Source organism: Canis aureus, chromosome X, assembly GCF_053574225.1.
Source record: "Canis aureus isolate CA01 chromosome X, VMU_Caureus_v.1.0, whole genome shotgun sequence".
NCBI lineage: Eukaryota > Metazoa > Chordata > Mammalia > Carnivora > Canidae > Canis > Canis aureus.
This window is the reverse complement of record NC_135649.1, coordinates 107,944,263-107,960,480: the sequence shown is the minus strand read 5'-3', so window position 1 is coordinate 107,960,480 and position 16,218 is coordinate 107,944,263. Positions and strand designations below refer to the sequence as shown.

At 37.7% G+C, this 16,218-nt stretch overlaps 1 long non-coding RNA gene and 1 pseudogene across 3 annotated transcripts in view; both read right to left on the bottom strand.

Moving 5' to 3' along the window:
- Nucleotides 1-675: 675 nt before the first annotated feature.
- On the bottom strand, nt 676-1,114 carry LOC144308340 (large ribosomal subunit protein uL24 pseudogene; annotated as a pseudogene).
- Nucleotides 1,115-2,803: 1,689 nt separating this feature from the next.
- The window catches only part of LOC144308568 (uncharacterized), a 30,130-nt gene continuing 16,715 nt past the window's right edge, over nt 2,804-16,218 (bottom strand). The window contains exons 2-4 of one of the 3 annotated variants that reach the window (XR_013375009.1): nt 13,358-13,461; nt 3,192-3,275; nt 2,804-3,004 (exon numbers count right to left, since the gene is read on the bottom strand). This is a non-coding gene — a long non-coding RNA (uncharacterized LOC144308568). Of the gene's footprint in view, nt 3,005-3,191; nt 3,276-10,761; nt 10,816-13,357; nt 13,462-16,218 lie in introns of those variants that run through there. The other 2 variants (XR_013375008.1, XR_013375010.1) reach the window with 2 other exon arrangements.

Here is a 16,218-nt window from a genome sequence, read left to right as displayed (position 1 = left end):
CCTCAGTTTCCTAATTTGCAATAAGGGTGTGATTTTATCTATTGCACTTGTTTAGGATTAAATGAAAAATTATGTAAAATGTTGGCACAGTGTGTCAAGCCTATGTTAACTGTTCAATAAATGGTAAATATTACGGTTTACCACTTTTCATTTTGTTTTTCATTATGAATACATCTTTTCTAATTTTATATGTATCAAATATGAAACATTTTAAGTTTAGATTATTTAGTGGGTTCAATAATTGATGGGTTTAGATGTGGTAATTATCAATGCTTTTAAAGCAATGAGGTGAGGGATCAGATCTTTTCCCTAGTCATAGTGGATCTGACAAGGAGACTCTGGTTTCTGATCACCACACTCAGAATTACCTCTTCTTTAATCCTAATGGATGGTGAGAACATAGAAAGAAGAGGGTGTACCGTGTTATCAAGATTCTAGCTCTTATTTATAAGACTAAGCCCTTATGTATGTATGGATGCAGGTTTTGAGAATCCCATTCTTGAGATCTAGAGGCAAAATTGGGTGTCATGATGCAGATGGGAATAGATGGATAGTGTTTTATAGACTGTAGTATTAAAAACATGAAATCATTCATTTTATATTTTTCACAAAGGCATCAAACAATTTTTTTTCATTTTAACAGTTTTTATTTAAAGTCATATATAAGATTAGACTTTATTCCTGCATCTTCTCCATTGTTTCTTCCTTATATTTGCCCTCTTCCTTTCCTACTTGATGAGATTTGGTTTTACCTTCAAGGATTTTTTTTGTGGTCTTTGTCCAGATTCAGTCTAGTGATAACCACCTTGTTAGGATGAATGCCCACATGGACAGTTATGTCAGTCACCTTTCTTGCTGTACTGTTTCAGAGTAGATGACACATTTCTTTCTGAAAAACCTAGACTACTTTGCCAATTTGCTGACCTTTGTAGTGTCCTTGCACAACCTATACTTCATCATCCTTTCAAATGGGTATTGATTGAACGTTTTACTTCTGTCTCAGCTCTTTGGAAAGAGGGAAAGACATAATCTTCCTGTGAATGCAGGAAGGTACATTGAAATAGATTTTGTGGTTCTTGCTCTGGTCAGAAGTCACAAAGGGATCGAACTTCATTTCGGTTGCTGGCATTTCAGGGATGGTTGCCAACAATTTCTTACTTAAATGTTTCCTTGTAATTTTATCAAATAGGTTTTATTTATATGATATGCCATCTGATACTGAACAAATGTTAGTGTTCTTTTTATTTGATGGTACTAATAAACATGTTTAAAAATATTTTTGAGGGCTTTTTATGTAGTCTTGTACCAGGTGCTCTGGTATATAAAACTTATGATTCTTACCAAAAATAAATATATCATAGAGCTCTGGAGATAAATATCTATGGATACAGATAACTCTTATTAACAGTGTGATAGGATAAGGGACAAAGTAAAGAAGAAATGTATGGCCCTGAGCACAAAGAATTGGCTGATTTTACCTGGATGTTTTGGAGAATCTTCAGGAAGGAGAGACTTTTGAATTGGGCCTTGAAACATGAAGAATGCTTCAACGGTGAAGCAGGAAAAAGTACATAACAGAAAAAGAGAACAAAAGGAGCAAAGACACAGAGGGGAAAAGACCTATTGTTTGTATCCTTTTCTATAGGCATTTGGAAGTCAAGAGAAGATTTTGAGTAGGAAACTGACATAATTTGATCAATGTTCCAGCCATATGGAGGCTGAATTAGATGGGAGAAAAAGAGGTAAGAGAACACCGTTCAGAGGCTCTTGTAACAGTCCAGGAAAGAAGAGTGAGAGAAAGACAGGTTTCTAAAAATTAAATTCTTAAACTTTAATTCCAGTATAGTTAACATAGTGTTATGTTAGTTTCAGGATAGTAATTCAGCACTTCCATACATCACCCTGTGCTCAGCACGACAAATGCCCTCCTTAATCCCCACCACTTATTTCATCCATCACCCTTACCTCTGGTAACCATCAGTTTGTTTTCTATACTTAAGAGTCTGTTTCTTGGTTTGTCTGTCTGACTCTCTTTCCCTTTGTTAATCTGTTTTGTTTCTTAAATGCCACATATGAGAGAAATAATAAATTTGTCTTTCTCTGACTTATTTTGCTTTGCATTATATTCTTTAGCTGATAGGACAGGTTTGCCAGCACTGGTGAAAGCATTGGCTTTGGCAAGGTAAAAGGCATGGCTCTATGATTTGGTATAACAAGCAGAAGATGGATGAAGATAGAGAGAGATGAATTCATAAGGCAGAGCTCTATTTTACAAGAAGCAAGTATTAATTTTTCAATTTAAAATACTAATTATAACATAAAGTAATTTTAGACAACGAGGTTCCTACAGAAGTATACAGAACTTGTGGCTCAGATCTAAAAGTAACATATTCTTTTGGAGTTTAGAAAGTCTAGATTTACAGTAGAACCTATTGATACAATGACATATATTTCCTCTAGCTGTGCTTGGCAGCCTAGAAGCTGGGATGGAGAAACGATTGGGGGAATTTATCTGAAGTTGAGATTCCATAGAGTAGATGCAGCAGAAACTCAGATGCATTGATTAATCTAGATAGTTGATAAGGGCAAAACTGAGGTTTTTGCACATGACATCCAAGTTGGGTAACCTGCAGTTCCTTTAAGCTGTCACACAATAGGGAATTCCTACACCACATGCCTTACTTTTTAACGTTGTTCTATCCTGTCCTCTCTTCTTTGAAGAGTTCTTTGACTCTTCATCTTTTTTCATTCTCACTACTTTTTAAGAATACACTGATGTGAGTAACAGAAAATTCTCACTCAATTGGGTAAAGAAAAAGGAAATGTATTATCTCATATGAAAGGAAATGTATTCTCCTATAAGAAGAAATGTATTAAATCACATAACTGGAAGTGCCAGGATAGGGAGGCTCCAGGGTTGCTTGATTTGGCACCTTTGTTATCATTAATTCAAATTCTTAACACCTTCTTTTCCTGAGTCTTCAATGTTGACATTATCACCAGGCTGAGAAAAATGAGAGGAAAGAGACTATGTCATCCTGTGGCACTTTCTAAAGAGTAAGAAACCTTTTCAGTGGTGCCCAAGCAGGCCTCCCCTCAAGAATCATTGACCAAAATTAGGTCACATGTCTGTTTTTGAACCAATCTCTGTCAAAGGGAATAGGATTATCCTGAGATCACACAGATCTTACTTTGGAGTCGGTCAGTAGTGCTCACTTCCCCTGAAGAACATGGCTGCATGGGGGCAGGGTGGATCCCAGAACAAAATTGAAGTTCTACAATGAAAGAAGATGGGAGAAAAGAATCTTGTATACAAAAGCAATATTTATTACTCTTTCATTTTCAATTTGAAGCTTTGCATATTTGCCCTGAGAAAAAACAGTAGTCCCTGTCATCTGGCAGCTGGTCTGATACGATACCATCAGCTGGGCCTTGGTGTTATTGTAAGCTGGCTGGGCACTCACAACTGAGCTATCGTGTTTTCTTATTGAATATAAAATATTACCTGAACACCAACATAAGATGAGGCTGCTCAGTGGTCACAGTTAGTCAAAACATAAACAAGATCACTCTATAATCAGGTTTGAACACAGATAAAACATGATCATTGCCCAAGCCACAAAAATGAACCAACATGTTCCTCTTTCTGCTGATCTGAATGACTATTGCTTCTTTACCAATCACAGCTTTAGTTTTATTCTAATCCTCCCTCTTTCTGCATAAGATTTATTAAAATAGTAAGTTTATTTTCATGTGTGGTGTAAGAAAATGGTCCATTCTTCTATATGTGGCTGTCTAATTTTCCCAGCACCATTTGTTGAAGAGACTGTCCTTTTTCCATTGGATATTCTTTCATGCTCTGTTGAAGATTAGTTGACCATAGAGGTGAGGGTCCATTTCTGGGTTCTCTACTCTGTTCCATTGATCTATGTGTCTGTTTTTGAGTCAGTACCATACTGTCTTGATGATCACAGCTTTGTAATATAGCTCGATGTCTGGCATTGTGATGCCACCAGCTTTGGTTTTCTTTCTCAACATTCCTCTGGCTATTCGAGGTCTTTTCTGGTTCCATACAAATTTTAGGATTATATGTTCCAGCCCTGTGAAAAATGTCAATGGTATTTTGATAGGGATCGCATTGAATGTGTAGATTGTTTTGGGTAGCGTAGACATTTTAACAATATTTATTCTTCCAATCCATGAGCATGGAACATTTTCCCATTTCATTGTGTCTTCCTCAATTTCTGTCATCAGTGTTTTATGGTTTTCAGAGTACAGATCCTTTACCTCTTTGGTTAGGTTTATTCCTGGGTATCTTATGGTTTGGGGTGCAATTGTCAATGAGATGGATTCCTTAATTTCTCTTTCTTCTGTCTCATTGTTAGTGTATAGAAATGCCACTGATTTCTGTGCACTGATTTTATTTATATCCTGCTACTTTGCTGAATTGCTCTGTGAGTTCTAGCAACTTTGGGGTGGAGTCTTTTGGGTTTTCTACATAGAGTATCATGCCATCTGTGAAGAGTGAGAGTTTGACTTCTTCTTTGCCAATTTGGATGCTTTTTATTTCTCTTTGTTGTCTGATTGCTGAGGCTAGGACTTCTAGTACTAGGTTGAATAGCAGTGGTGAAAGTGGGCATCCCTGTCGTATTCCTGACCTTAGGGGAAAAGCTTAGTTTTTCCCCATTGAGAATAATATTCCCTGTGGGCTTTTTGTAGATGGCTTTTATGATATTGAGATGTGTTCCCTCTATCCCTACACTATGGAGAGTTTTAATCAAGAAAGAATGCATGCTGTATTTTGTCAAATGCTTTTTCTGAATCTATTGAGAGGATCATATAGTTCTTGTACTTTCTTTTATTAATGTAGTGTATCATACTGATTGATTTGTGGATGTTGAACCACCCTTGCAGCCCAGGAAAAATACTTGCATCCCAGGAATAATCACAATATACTAGTGATAATCCAAGCTGGAATAACCACTATAGAAAACAATATGGACTTTCCTCAAAAAGTTAAAAATAGAGATACCTATGCCCCAGCACTTGTACCACTAGATATTTACCCCAAGGATACAAACATAGTTATCTAAAAGGGCACCTGCAGCCCAATGTTATAGGAACAATGTTATAGGAGCAAAATATATAATTAATTAGTTAAATTTAAATAAAATAAAACATTAAATCATAGAATTACTCCTGCTTCCTGAAAGCAATCAATCTAGAGCAAAGCCCTGCTTCTTCAAACCCTCCTTCAAAGCACCTGTCACAGGCCAATTCCTATGATAAATCTTTTCTAGTATCCTCTCACTGACATTCCCCATGGTGATTTTTCTCACTGCAATGAGTACTAAACTGAGCTTGTTTAATTTTATGTGTGTTCCTGGTGGTCTTTGTCTGGAATGAAGCCTAATTTCATTCTGGTCTAGACTTCTTTTGGCCATAATTCTCATGTGGACCTCAGCTGTGCTACCATAGGGTGGTTTTGAGGAATCACTGCTCTGAATTGTGGACTCTAAGTTTATCCTATCACTCTGCTTGCCATGGCCCCAAGAATTGACTGGTCATATAGAGAGACAAAGGAGGTCAGGATACATTTGACATAATGGAGGAATCATGGGTAGGATTGAGGGCATAGGATTCTTGAATGAATTCACATGATCACTTTAATAATAGTGTCTAGCACACAGAAAATGCTCTAGAAAATTTATGCCTCATTATTATATTTGTTACTATTATTACCACTATAATGATAATGTCAAATGCTAATTCAGTTTTTATTAAAAAGTGAAATAAGTTGAAGGTAATTGGTTATGGCCACAGATGGAGATTGTAAATAAATCACCGTCCCAGGGCCAGATGATGAGATATGGTGTTTTATGCTTGTGGATTGCTAAACTGCATTTGAAGAATAGTCAAGGAACTGGGTGAGCAGCTAAGTTAGGTTATCTCAGAATCAAACCTTGAAAATAATTTTAGTGTAACAGTTTATGTGGGAGATAATCCCAGGAAACACTGATAAGGAAATGACACAGAGAAGAAAACCTTTAAATAAAGGCTGTATTAATAAACAAGTTATTGGTGTGGGTAAATGGGGCCCAGTCCTGCTGGAGACCTCTGGGAGACTGCAATGAGTATGCCTCAGAGATATTTTGCTTGAGGGGAAGGAAAGCTGGAGTATTTATCCATCAAACCCCATTCTTCCTCAGTTGAGGATTGCTCCCAGAGAGGCATTAACTCCTTGGCATTTCTACATTTTGGCATGTTCCTGCAGCCAGAGGAATCCCTTAGACAGAGTCACATAGTTGGTACTTGTAGTGAAGTTTGGTAGAATATGAGTAGAGAGTGTCTACTATGGCATTTCATGAGCTAGATGAGTCATTACTACTTTTTGAGGTAGTACAAGATTACAGCAGAGAAAAGTTGCTGCTTATATTATTAATGAGAAGCATTGATTTTAATTATATCCCTAAAGGTAAAGCTTTTTCTTCAGTAACTCATTTATATGTTTGTTCAATGTTTCAGAGACTGTGCTAGATGCTATGGATAGGGCGATGAACAAGACATGGTCTTTGACCTCATGAAGCCTATAGTCTAGCAGAGGTAGTAGCAAGGAATAGTTTTTTACATTACTGGGTGAAACCTCGCACAATATGGTAAGTTCAAGGTGTTATAGGAAAGCTAGAAGCAAGATGGTCAGACAGGTGTTCTGGAGGAAGAAACAACTAAAGACTCTAGAAATGACAGTTATGCAGGTGAAGAGAGGGAGGGAAGGAGACAGTATTCCAGGCAGAGAGAACAAAGTATGCAGAGTCTGAGAGAGAAGAAGGGAGACAAGAGAGGGACAGGGTGAGAGAGAGCTAGAGAGCGAGAGAGAGAGAGAGAGAGAGAGAGAGAGCTGCCAGGGACCATGACACATAGTTGAAACATGGCTAGAACATAAAAAGGGGTGTATTGGGGGGTGAGATGTGGTAAGAGGTAAGCTCTGGGACATATAAAATTAGGAAGGACTTTCCAACCAGATAAAGAATTTAGACTTTATCCTGAGAGTGGTGAGAAGTCATAGGAGAGTTTTAATTCGGGGGAACCCCATGGCTAGATTTGCATTTTAGAAAAGTCACTATAGCTGATATTGGAGAATAAGACTAGAGGTAAGGAGGCTGGTATGGAGTCTGTTGAGAGGATACAGAGTAAAGAGTGGAGTAGATGGATGGAATAGATGGAATAAAGAAATAATAATATTGGCAAGACAGTGGCCGAATTGCTGGCTAGTAAAGGAGCAAATAACTGATAGAGTCAAAATAGGAGTTGTGGATAATGAAGAACAAGCATAGCAAGAGTAACTGGAGATGAGACAAAAAAGGATAAGGCATTCTGATTAAAGTCTGAATTTAGGATGAGAAATAGAGGGAAAGATTGAGAGAGTTATAGGAGGGAGAGATGGAGGGGAGAGGGGGAGGGAGATAGAGAGTGGGAGAGCAAGCAAGCAGTTCCAAGTGGTTACAATGTGTAAGGTGTGGCCATGGCAGTTAATTGATATGATTAGTAGAGAGAAGGTTTTTGGAGAGGAATATATGCAGGAAGCTGGGGATATTGGATATTTGATGGATGAACCCCTGAACTCTGAAATGACACAGGACAGAGGCAGGACTAGGGGTAGAGGGGAAAAAAACTGTGATCAGGGGATAATGGCTAAAATAAATGGTGGATGGGATGGAAGAGCTGAGAAAGTTGGTATATAAGTGCAATGAGGGGAATAAGAGGGTATTATAAACAGATGACAGTAACAGTGGATTGGGACAAGTTGCTCATAATTTCTACTATTTTTGTAATAAGGTGGAAGACTAGTGATGTGGGAAAAGCATAAGGAATGGAGAAACTCCTCATTGTATATAAGGTGAAAGAGAACTACTAGCCTCTAAGTAGATGTGTCCTCTAGGGCAGAGTCTGAGTAGAGAAGAAGGTGGAGGAGTAAGGGAAATTTGTTTACAATGGAAGGAAGTGTAGAGATTTTGGAATGAAGGGGAGCCATGGGTGGTCATACCTGGGAAAGGAATATTTAGAGCATTAAGAGATGAAAATGCTGAGTTCAGATGACCAGAAGGGCTTCTGTTTTGAGTGATGCCCTTGGATAACAGGAATGTGAGGCAGATTCATCTGTCCTCTGGGTACATGGTGAGAGAAGGACATTGTACTTGTCCCCAGGAGCCAGCCAAGATTCTCTTTGGAGGAAGGCCTGCTCCAGGCAAGCAACCTGCAGTCTTGTGCACTGCACATGAATTAATTCATTAATTCATTCAACATCATTCAACATTTAGAAAATGTTGGCTATGTGCAAAACTGGGTTAGGGAGTACCATTTTCCCAGCAACAAATGGGTGACCTACTTCAAGGAAAGCAAAAGCTAACATATGAAAATGAAATTCAACATTGATTGCATTAGCACAGAATTCTTTATGTGAGGAACCGATTCATGGTAGGGTTCCTTCCCCAAATTGTGTTTTGGATGACTTTTTGAACCTATTGTGAAGGGATGCCTTTACATGAACTAGGCTCCAGTATTGCCCCCCTACCCCACAAAACATTAAAACACAATTGGCAAAGGAGCATCGCACGGCAGTTGACAAGCACAGATTGGAGCTAGGCAGAGTTTGACTCTGCCTTTGCCACTCATCAGCTGTTGGCTTGGACAGGTTACTTTCTCTGTCTATGCCTCAGTTTCCTCATCTATAAAATAGAGATAGTAATATTACCTACTTCACAGAATTGTTATGAGGATTAAATTAGTTTCAAATTATTTGAAAAATGTTAAAATGATCTTTAAATAGTTAAAATTATTTGCAAAGGCTCAGAGCAGTAAATGCTTATATGTATGTTAAAATTGGGACATAAAGGAAATTTGCGAGCAAGAGCAACCAACTCACTGTTACTGAAATTTAAAAAAGAAGTCCTTACAGTCATTTATTTGTCAACTGTTTTCCAGACTTTGGGGTAAATAGTGGGGACTAATGGAGGCACAGAACCTGATCACAGGGTGCGGTGGATGGTGGGTGGTGGCAGTGGCCATCCTTTTCTTTTTACAGTAAAGAGCCTCCCCACTCACCCAGTGCTCTTTGAGAGTAAGAGAAGGCACTACGCTCTGTGGAGGCTGAATAGCAAGATTCTGATTTCAGGAGTGATGTGAGGATACCAGACAGATATGAGCATGTTCATCGGGAGCATTCCCTGGGGCCTGCTGTGTATCCATTCACTGACACTGATGTACAGTGACTGCTCTCTCTTCTCCTCCCTAACTAACTGGTGGTAACTGTTTTGGTCTGAGTGTTTTGGTTCCTGTGAAGGCCTTGACCTCAATGCATTTCTACAAAGAATCCAAGTATCACAAGGAAAAAAGAAAGAAAAAGCAACTCAATAGTAAAAACTAATTTAAAAATGGAAAAAGAATTTGAACAGATATTTCTCCAAAGAAAATAAACAAATGACCAATGAGCACTAGACAAGATGCTTAACATCATTGCCATCAAGGAAATGCAAATTAAAGCCACAATACGATACCACCTCCTACTCACTAGGATGTCTATAATCAAGAAGACAGATGGTAAGTGGTGGTGAGAATGTGGAGAAATTGGAACCCTCATACACTGCTGTTGGGAATGTAAAATGGTGCAGCCACTTGGGAAAATAGTTTGAGTTTTCCTCAAAATGTTGAACACATATGACCCAGCAATTCCACTCCTAGGTGTATTTCCAAGGCAAAGGAAACATGTCTACACAAAAACTGGTACACAAATGTTCATAACAGCCTTATTTACAGTAGCTAAAAAGTGGAAATAACCCAAATGTTTGTTGATGGATGAATGGATAAGCAGATTGTGGTATATCCATATAAGGGAATAATATTTGGCAATAAAAAGGAATGAAGTACTGAGAGATGCTATAGTATGGATGACTTTTAAAAACATTATGCTTAGGCAGCCCGGGTGGTGCAGCGGTTTGGTGCTGCCTGCAGCCCGGGGTGTGATCCTGGAGACCCAGGATCAAGTCCCACATCGGGCTCCTGCATGGAGCCTGCTTCTCCCTCTGCCTTTCTCTCTCTCTCTCTGTGTTTCTATGAATAAAATCTTAAAAAAAACATTATGCTAAATGAAAGAAGCCAGATGCAAAAAGCCAGATACAAAAATCATACATATTATATGATTCCCTTTATATAAGATGTCCAGAATAGGCAAATCCATAGAGACAGAAAATTGGTGATTGCTTGGAGCTGGGAGAAGGATTGGAGGGAAATGGGGAGTGACTGCTAATGGGTATGGGTTTTCTTTTTAGGTGATAGAAATGTTCTTTTTTTTTAAGAAATGTTCTAAAAATGTGGTGATGGTTACACAACTGTGCAAATAAGTAGGCTAAAAACCACTTTAAAAGGATGAGTTTTATAGTAAATTACATATTATATCTCAAAAAACTCTTCATAATAAAAAAGGGAAACATTATATCTGACTGGAGCCAGGTCAAGCTACCATTCATAAAGATTAGAAATCAAAGTTTTCACCATTTCCCTTCCCTATTCTTATCTGGGGAATACTAGAGACTGGAAAAGAATCTAGAAAAGCCCCTTGCTCCATTCTCCTCTTCCAGACAGAAGGCAGAACATTCAGGGATGTGGATTTTAAAATGCAGCTCTTTAAACTTTAGTATCTTCGTATGATTACTATGAAATTCCCCCAATCAATGGAATATGACAACAAGGTAATAAAAGGTATACTTAAGGTAGGAGATTCCTCATCGGATACTTCATAGGTTGCTGCTACTGAGGAATTTCACTGCAGAAAAGTTAACCTGTTGCTAGGCAACACTGCAGCTTGAATTGAATTCATAGTGATCAGAATGCATCACTGAAACTCACAATTCATATTTCTATCTCCAGTAAGAAGAGTGCAGATAACAAGCACTCTAAATTAAAAAGAGAATATAATCACAGAATTAAAGAAAATTTAAAAAAGACTCACATACTTCTCATTTAAACAGAGCTATTAAAGATTCTGTATATTTTATTAGATTCCTATTGTTCACAAGCATACATTTTTCATGATTATAATTGTAATGTGCATATCACCTAACAATCTTCTTTTGCATTTAATGTATTATAAGAAGGTCCCCATACAGTCATAAAGTCTTCCTAATGATTATTTTAAATGATCACATTGCAGTCCTTTCAGTTTCAGTTCATGTCCCATAGTGCTAAACCTTTGCTTTTTCACTGGACGTTTAGGTTTTTTTTTTTTTTTTTCATTTTCTCTCCTTTGTAGAAAATTCCAGAGCATAGCTTCGTTGAGAAGAATGTATAATGTATAGCTTGACAAGTTAAGTACTGCTCTTCAATGACTATGTTTAATTAGCCTTCTTTTTTTATAGCCATTTGGAAATCACTTCGGAAGCACATTTAATCCATCCAATCAGTCATTTCTCCAGAGTGGGAACACTGTCTCAATGCTTGGTTGAGTCTTAAAGCTCCTGTGTGCCTGGCAAAGGACTCTGAGGGAAGCTTTACATTTTTGAGATTGCCAATTTTGTGGAATGTGGCTGGGGGAATTAACAAAATCATTTGAAAAGCATTCCACGGGAATGAAATGGAATTCTTTCAACTGAAAGGAATGGTGCTCCCTCAACACATGAAATTGACATGCAGAAAACTGGTCACATGCAGATCCTACCAATTTTTAAGAAATTAAAAATGTCTAAGGAAAAGGATTAAGAAAAAAAGAGGAATTTTATTGTCTCCAGTTTCAGGATTGTCACAGTTGCTAATGAGAGATCTCAAAAGGTTTGTTCAAGATTGGGGCTTTTTCTTATAAATATTTTATGATATAACTGCCTCATCTCCTTGCTGCATTTAAAAAAGGTAAAGATTAGACATCTAATAAAAATGTCAACTCTTTCACTTAAGAATGTTTGATGGTTGGGGATTTCAAGTATATAACTTCAATTACAGCCATTATCAAGGCTTTCAGAAATAAGTATTTGAAAACCATGTAGCAAAGGTTGAAATCGTTTTCCTCAAGTTAAAACAAAAATGGAAATCCTCAATCCAAATATGTGTTGTTATTCTAAAAATCTACTTTAGATCAAAAAGGTAATGTAGTTCTGCTGTCAAAAAAAAAAAACCAAAAAAACAAAAAAACCCAAAAAAAACCAAGCTCTTATCCCTTTGGCCTTTACCTTTCAAAAGTGAAATGTTGCAAATTGATTTTGAGATGGGAAGCCCTGCTCATGTCAGTTAAATGCTTACCCTGGAAATTTTTGCCATTTCAAATAGAAAAACCTCTACAGGCTTTCTTCTGATTCAGCAGCAGTCTGCTTAGCATTAAGAAAGGGCAAGCATGACTCTAGAGTTGGGTAATTATGGCTGAGCTCTTGGATATTCTCTTTGGGAGATAACAAGGTCGGGTCTTCCCATATTACAAGATGTCAGGAAGAGCTTGCTGGCTGGCTGCGTCCTGCATTTTGAAAGCAATTCAGCTTGGAACACTTCGGAAGCATCCAATAAAGATACATCCCTTGCCAAATGGAGATTGCTTTAAAAAGAAACTGACCGGGAAATACAGCTCTCAGCAAGAGATCTGCAGAGATCTTTGACCAGGAGGCCATATTAATCATTCATGATCTCGAAGATACTCTCTAACTCAGAGCAAACATTTATTCCAAAAGTACTAAAGCATCTTGTGTATCAAGAGGCAAATGTCTTCCCAAAATAATTGAATGAGAATTTTATGACTAGTTAGAATTAAGTATCTGGTACCTTCATTTTAATTTTTTAAAAAATTAGGATTATTGAGGTATAATTCACCCTTTTTATGCGTACAATTCCATATTTTGACAAACACATACAGTCCTGTAGCCACCACCACAATCAAGACATAGAATATTTCCATCACTCTGGAAAGTTTTCTCATGCCCCTTTGTAGTCAGCCCCCTCCACTTCCTCCTGTCCCTGGCAAACACTGATCTGTTTTCTGTCTTGACAGCTTTGCTTTTTCCATGTCATATAAATGAATTCCTACAAGATGTAGCCTTTAGAGATTCACTTATTTCATTTAGCACAATGCATTTGAGATTTATCTCTGTAGTTTGTTTCTTTTTTTTTATTTATTTACTCATGAGAGACACACACACACAGAGAGAGGCAGAGACACAGGCAGAGGGAGAAGCAGGCTCCATGCAGGGAGCCCGACATGGATCATGCCCTGGGCCCAAGGCAGGCGCTAAACTCTGAGCCACCCAGGGATCCCGCTGTTTGTTTCTTTCAATTGCTTAACAGTGTCTCATTGTATGGATATACTACAGTTTGTTTATCCACTTACCAGTTGATGGATATTTGAGTTGTTTCCCTCACTTTACTTTCATATTATTTTCCTTTTCCATGATGGTGTACAGCTTACAAAGCTCTTTTACCTTCACTTAGGTCCTGTTATGAAAATATTGTTATTTAATTTTTTCTGACAATAATTAATTGAAGCCACGGGGAGCTTAAATGGCATTCGATATTTACCAGCTAGAGATAACAACTTCTTTCCACTATACATTGCTACCTCTCTGGTCTGAGATGAATATTGCCACTTGAAGATCTTTATCCATTGGGATATTACAATGCACTCACTACATGTTTAACAGAGTCTTGGGAAAAGAGGGACTCTAATTTTTCAGAGAAATGAGAATCCTAATGGTATCAGTGTGGTGTGGTAGGCAGAAAATCAGTTTTGGAATCAGTCTTGGATACTTATCCTAGTTCTGTGGCCTGGAGAAAGTTTCTGAGCCACAGTTTCTTTATCTGAGCAATGCTTTATACCAAAGTGGCCTCTAAACATTTTGATAATGAAGTGAAGTTACGTGTAGAAGATACGTCTCACACAGTTAGCTTTCTTCTTATATGTTAGCTTCCTTCTCCTTCTGCCACATGCACACACACACATGCACACGCCTGCCCACTAGTGTGAAAACAAAATTCTGGCAGAATGTGGTGCAGTATCAGGAAAGAATTGGACAGAGACAAAGCTTATAGTTGGAGACAAGAAGGAATGAGCCTGGAGAAAGGCTCCCAATCTTTGTCCTCAAGCTGAAGTACTGGTTGATGTGAAAGCCTTCTCCACCACAGACTACTTCAGTGTCCTCTAGTAGCAGACCTGATCTGGGAGGAGGCCCCTATGACTGCCATCTCTGGCTCCTTCTCATCTTCTCTTAGTTCTCTATCAAATAAGGCTCAGGGCTGATCTTAGATGAAATTGTGGGAAAGACTCAGTTTACTGTGGCTCTTTTTTCATCCACAGACTGCCCTCTCTTAGTTCTGGGAGGGACGTATTTAGGGTTCCCTGACATCCCAGTGTACTTCTCTTCCCTGAGTCTTATACCTGGGATGCCTCTGGCTTTGTGCTCAGACTTTCCTTCTCCACCATCAAAAACTGCCCAGTTCTATCACTGGAAAAGACCCAATAAGGTAATTTACAGGATGTCCTTGACTTCCTATATATTACTTCCTCTACAACTAATACTGATTTAAGTTACTATTCTTCTTAGGAATATTTGTATTTTACCAGTAGACATTTCTAAAGGAAAGGAATGCTAATGGTAGAATTTCAGGCAGTTTTTCGTAGTAGGAAGAGCACTAAATTAGACATCAGGAGACCTATGCTCTTGTCTTTGCGTTTTGACCAGCTCAATCTTGGATCTGAAACAAGTGTCACTCCCTATGTAAAATGGTCACATAATATCTGTCTTGTCTCCTTCCTGGTTCTTTCTGGAGCATTTCACACAATCCTATATGTCAGCCACTTATTCAACCCATCCACAAGACCAACTCTATTTAAGTACCTAAGTACTCCTAAGATGTGATACTTTTTTTTTTATGTGATACTTTTTAATTTATGATTATCCATTTCCAGGCATCATGCTCTGTTCCTTCGTTCTATGTGGCAGCTTGACCCTAAGTGCCATGGTTACCACAGTTTTTGGTCTCTTCTCATCAGTGGCCATGGACACTCTACAATGCCACTGGCCACAGTGAGGAACCACTGGTCTTTCCACTTTTAGAGCTGTGACTCAGCACTCCATGTCTCAACAGGGTCTGGGGCATTTCTACCCTCTACCCTGCCAAAGAAGCAAGGGTTTTTAACCAACAAAGAATAGTGACTCCTTGAAAAAAGAAAATAAAAATTAAAAGGTGACATAGCAGAGAAACTTTTATTTTTTATTTTTATTTTTTTAAGAGAGAGAGCATGCATATGCACATGGGGGGCAGGGAGGGGCAGAGGGAGAGAATCTTAAGCAGGCTCCATGCCTAGTGAGGAGCCTGCCAGGCGGCTTGTTCCCATGGTTCTAAGATCACGACCTGAGCCAAAATCAAGAATCGGACACTTAATCAACTGAACCATCCAGATGGCCCAAACTTTGATTTTTTTTAAATGGAGGATTAGAGGACTAAATTTTTGCATAAATGTGTGATAATAGTTTTAAGATTAATGTTAGAAAAATAGACTTTTGGAAGAAAGATCAGTGTACTCTTAGTACATTTTTCTGTATAATAAATCCTGTCCTTTTGAATAGAATGTAATCTAATACATTAGAAAAAAGGTCCTGAGGCTTTTATTTTAAAGGCAGTGATATTGCTACAGGCAAAGTAATTATAACCATTAACTCTTCAAAATGTCAGTGGAGACTTTGGCATCAAAATCCCAGAGGAATCCCAAACTGCCTAACCAGTTTTAAAATTTTAAGAATTGCATTCTTGGAGGGAAAAAGTACTTAAGAGAGAAGGTATTCAGAAGTCTAATGCAAAAAGTAACAGTAATTTAAACTTCTTTTTAAGAATAAATTCTTATGTTGCTCTGGAGCTTTGTCTTTAGATATGTTTTATGTATTTTGCAAACAATTAATGTAACCCTTAAACTTTAGGAGCAAACCACCATTAAGGCTTATTATTGAGAATACCACTTTCTGTTAACAATCTTTCATCACAAAGATTACCTCTTTAGCAAAATAAAGCAAATATATTATGAACAAAAACTGAATCTTTCTTGAATAGAAAATAACTATAACTTGATTATTAGTGTGATTAATTATACTTCTCTATGATTTGTTGTTTTATTTATATAATGATAAACAAATGAAAGCAGTGATTAAAATTGAAGTGATGAAGAAAAGTTTATCCACTTTATATTAGTTATTTAAC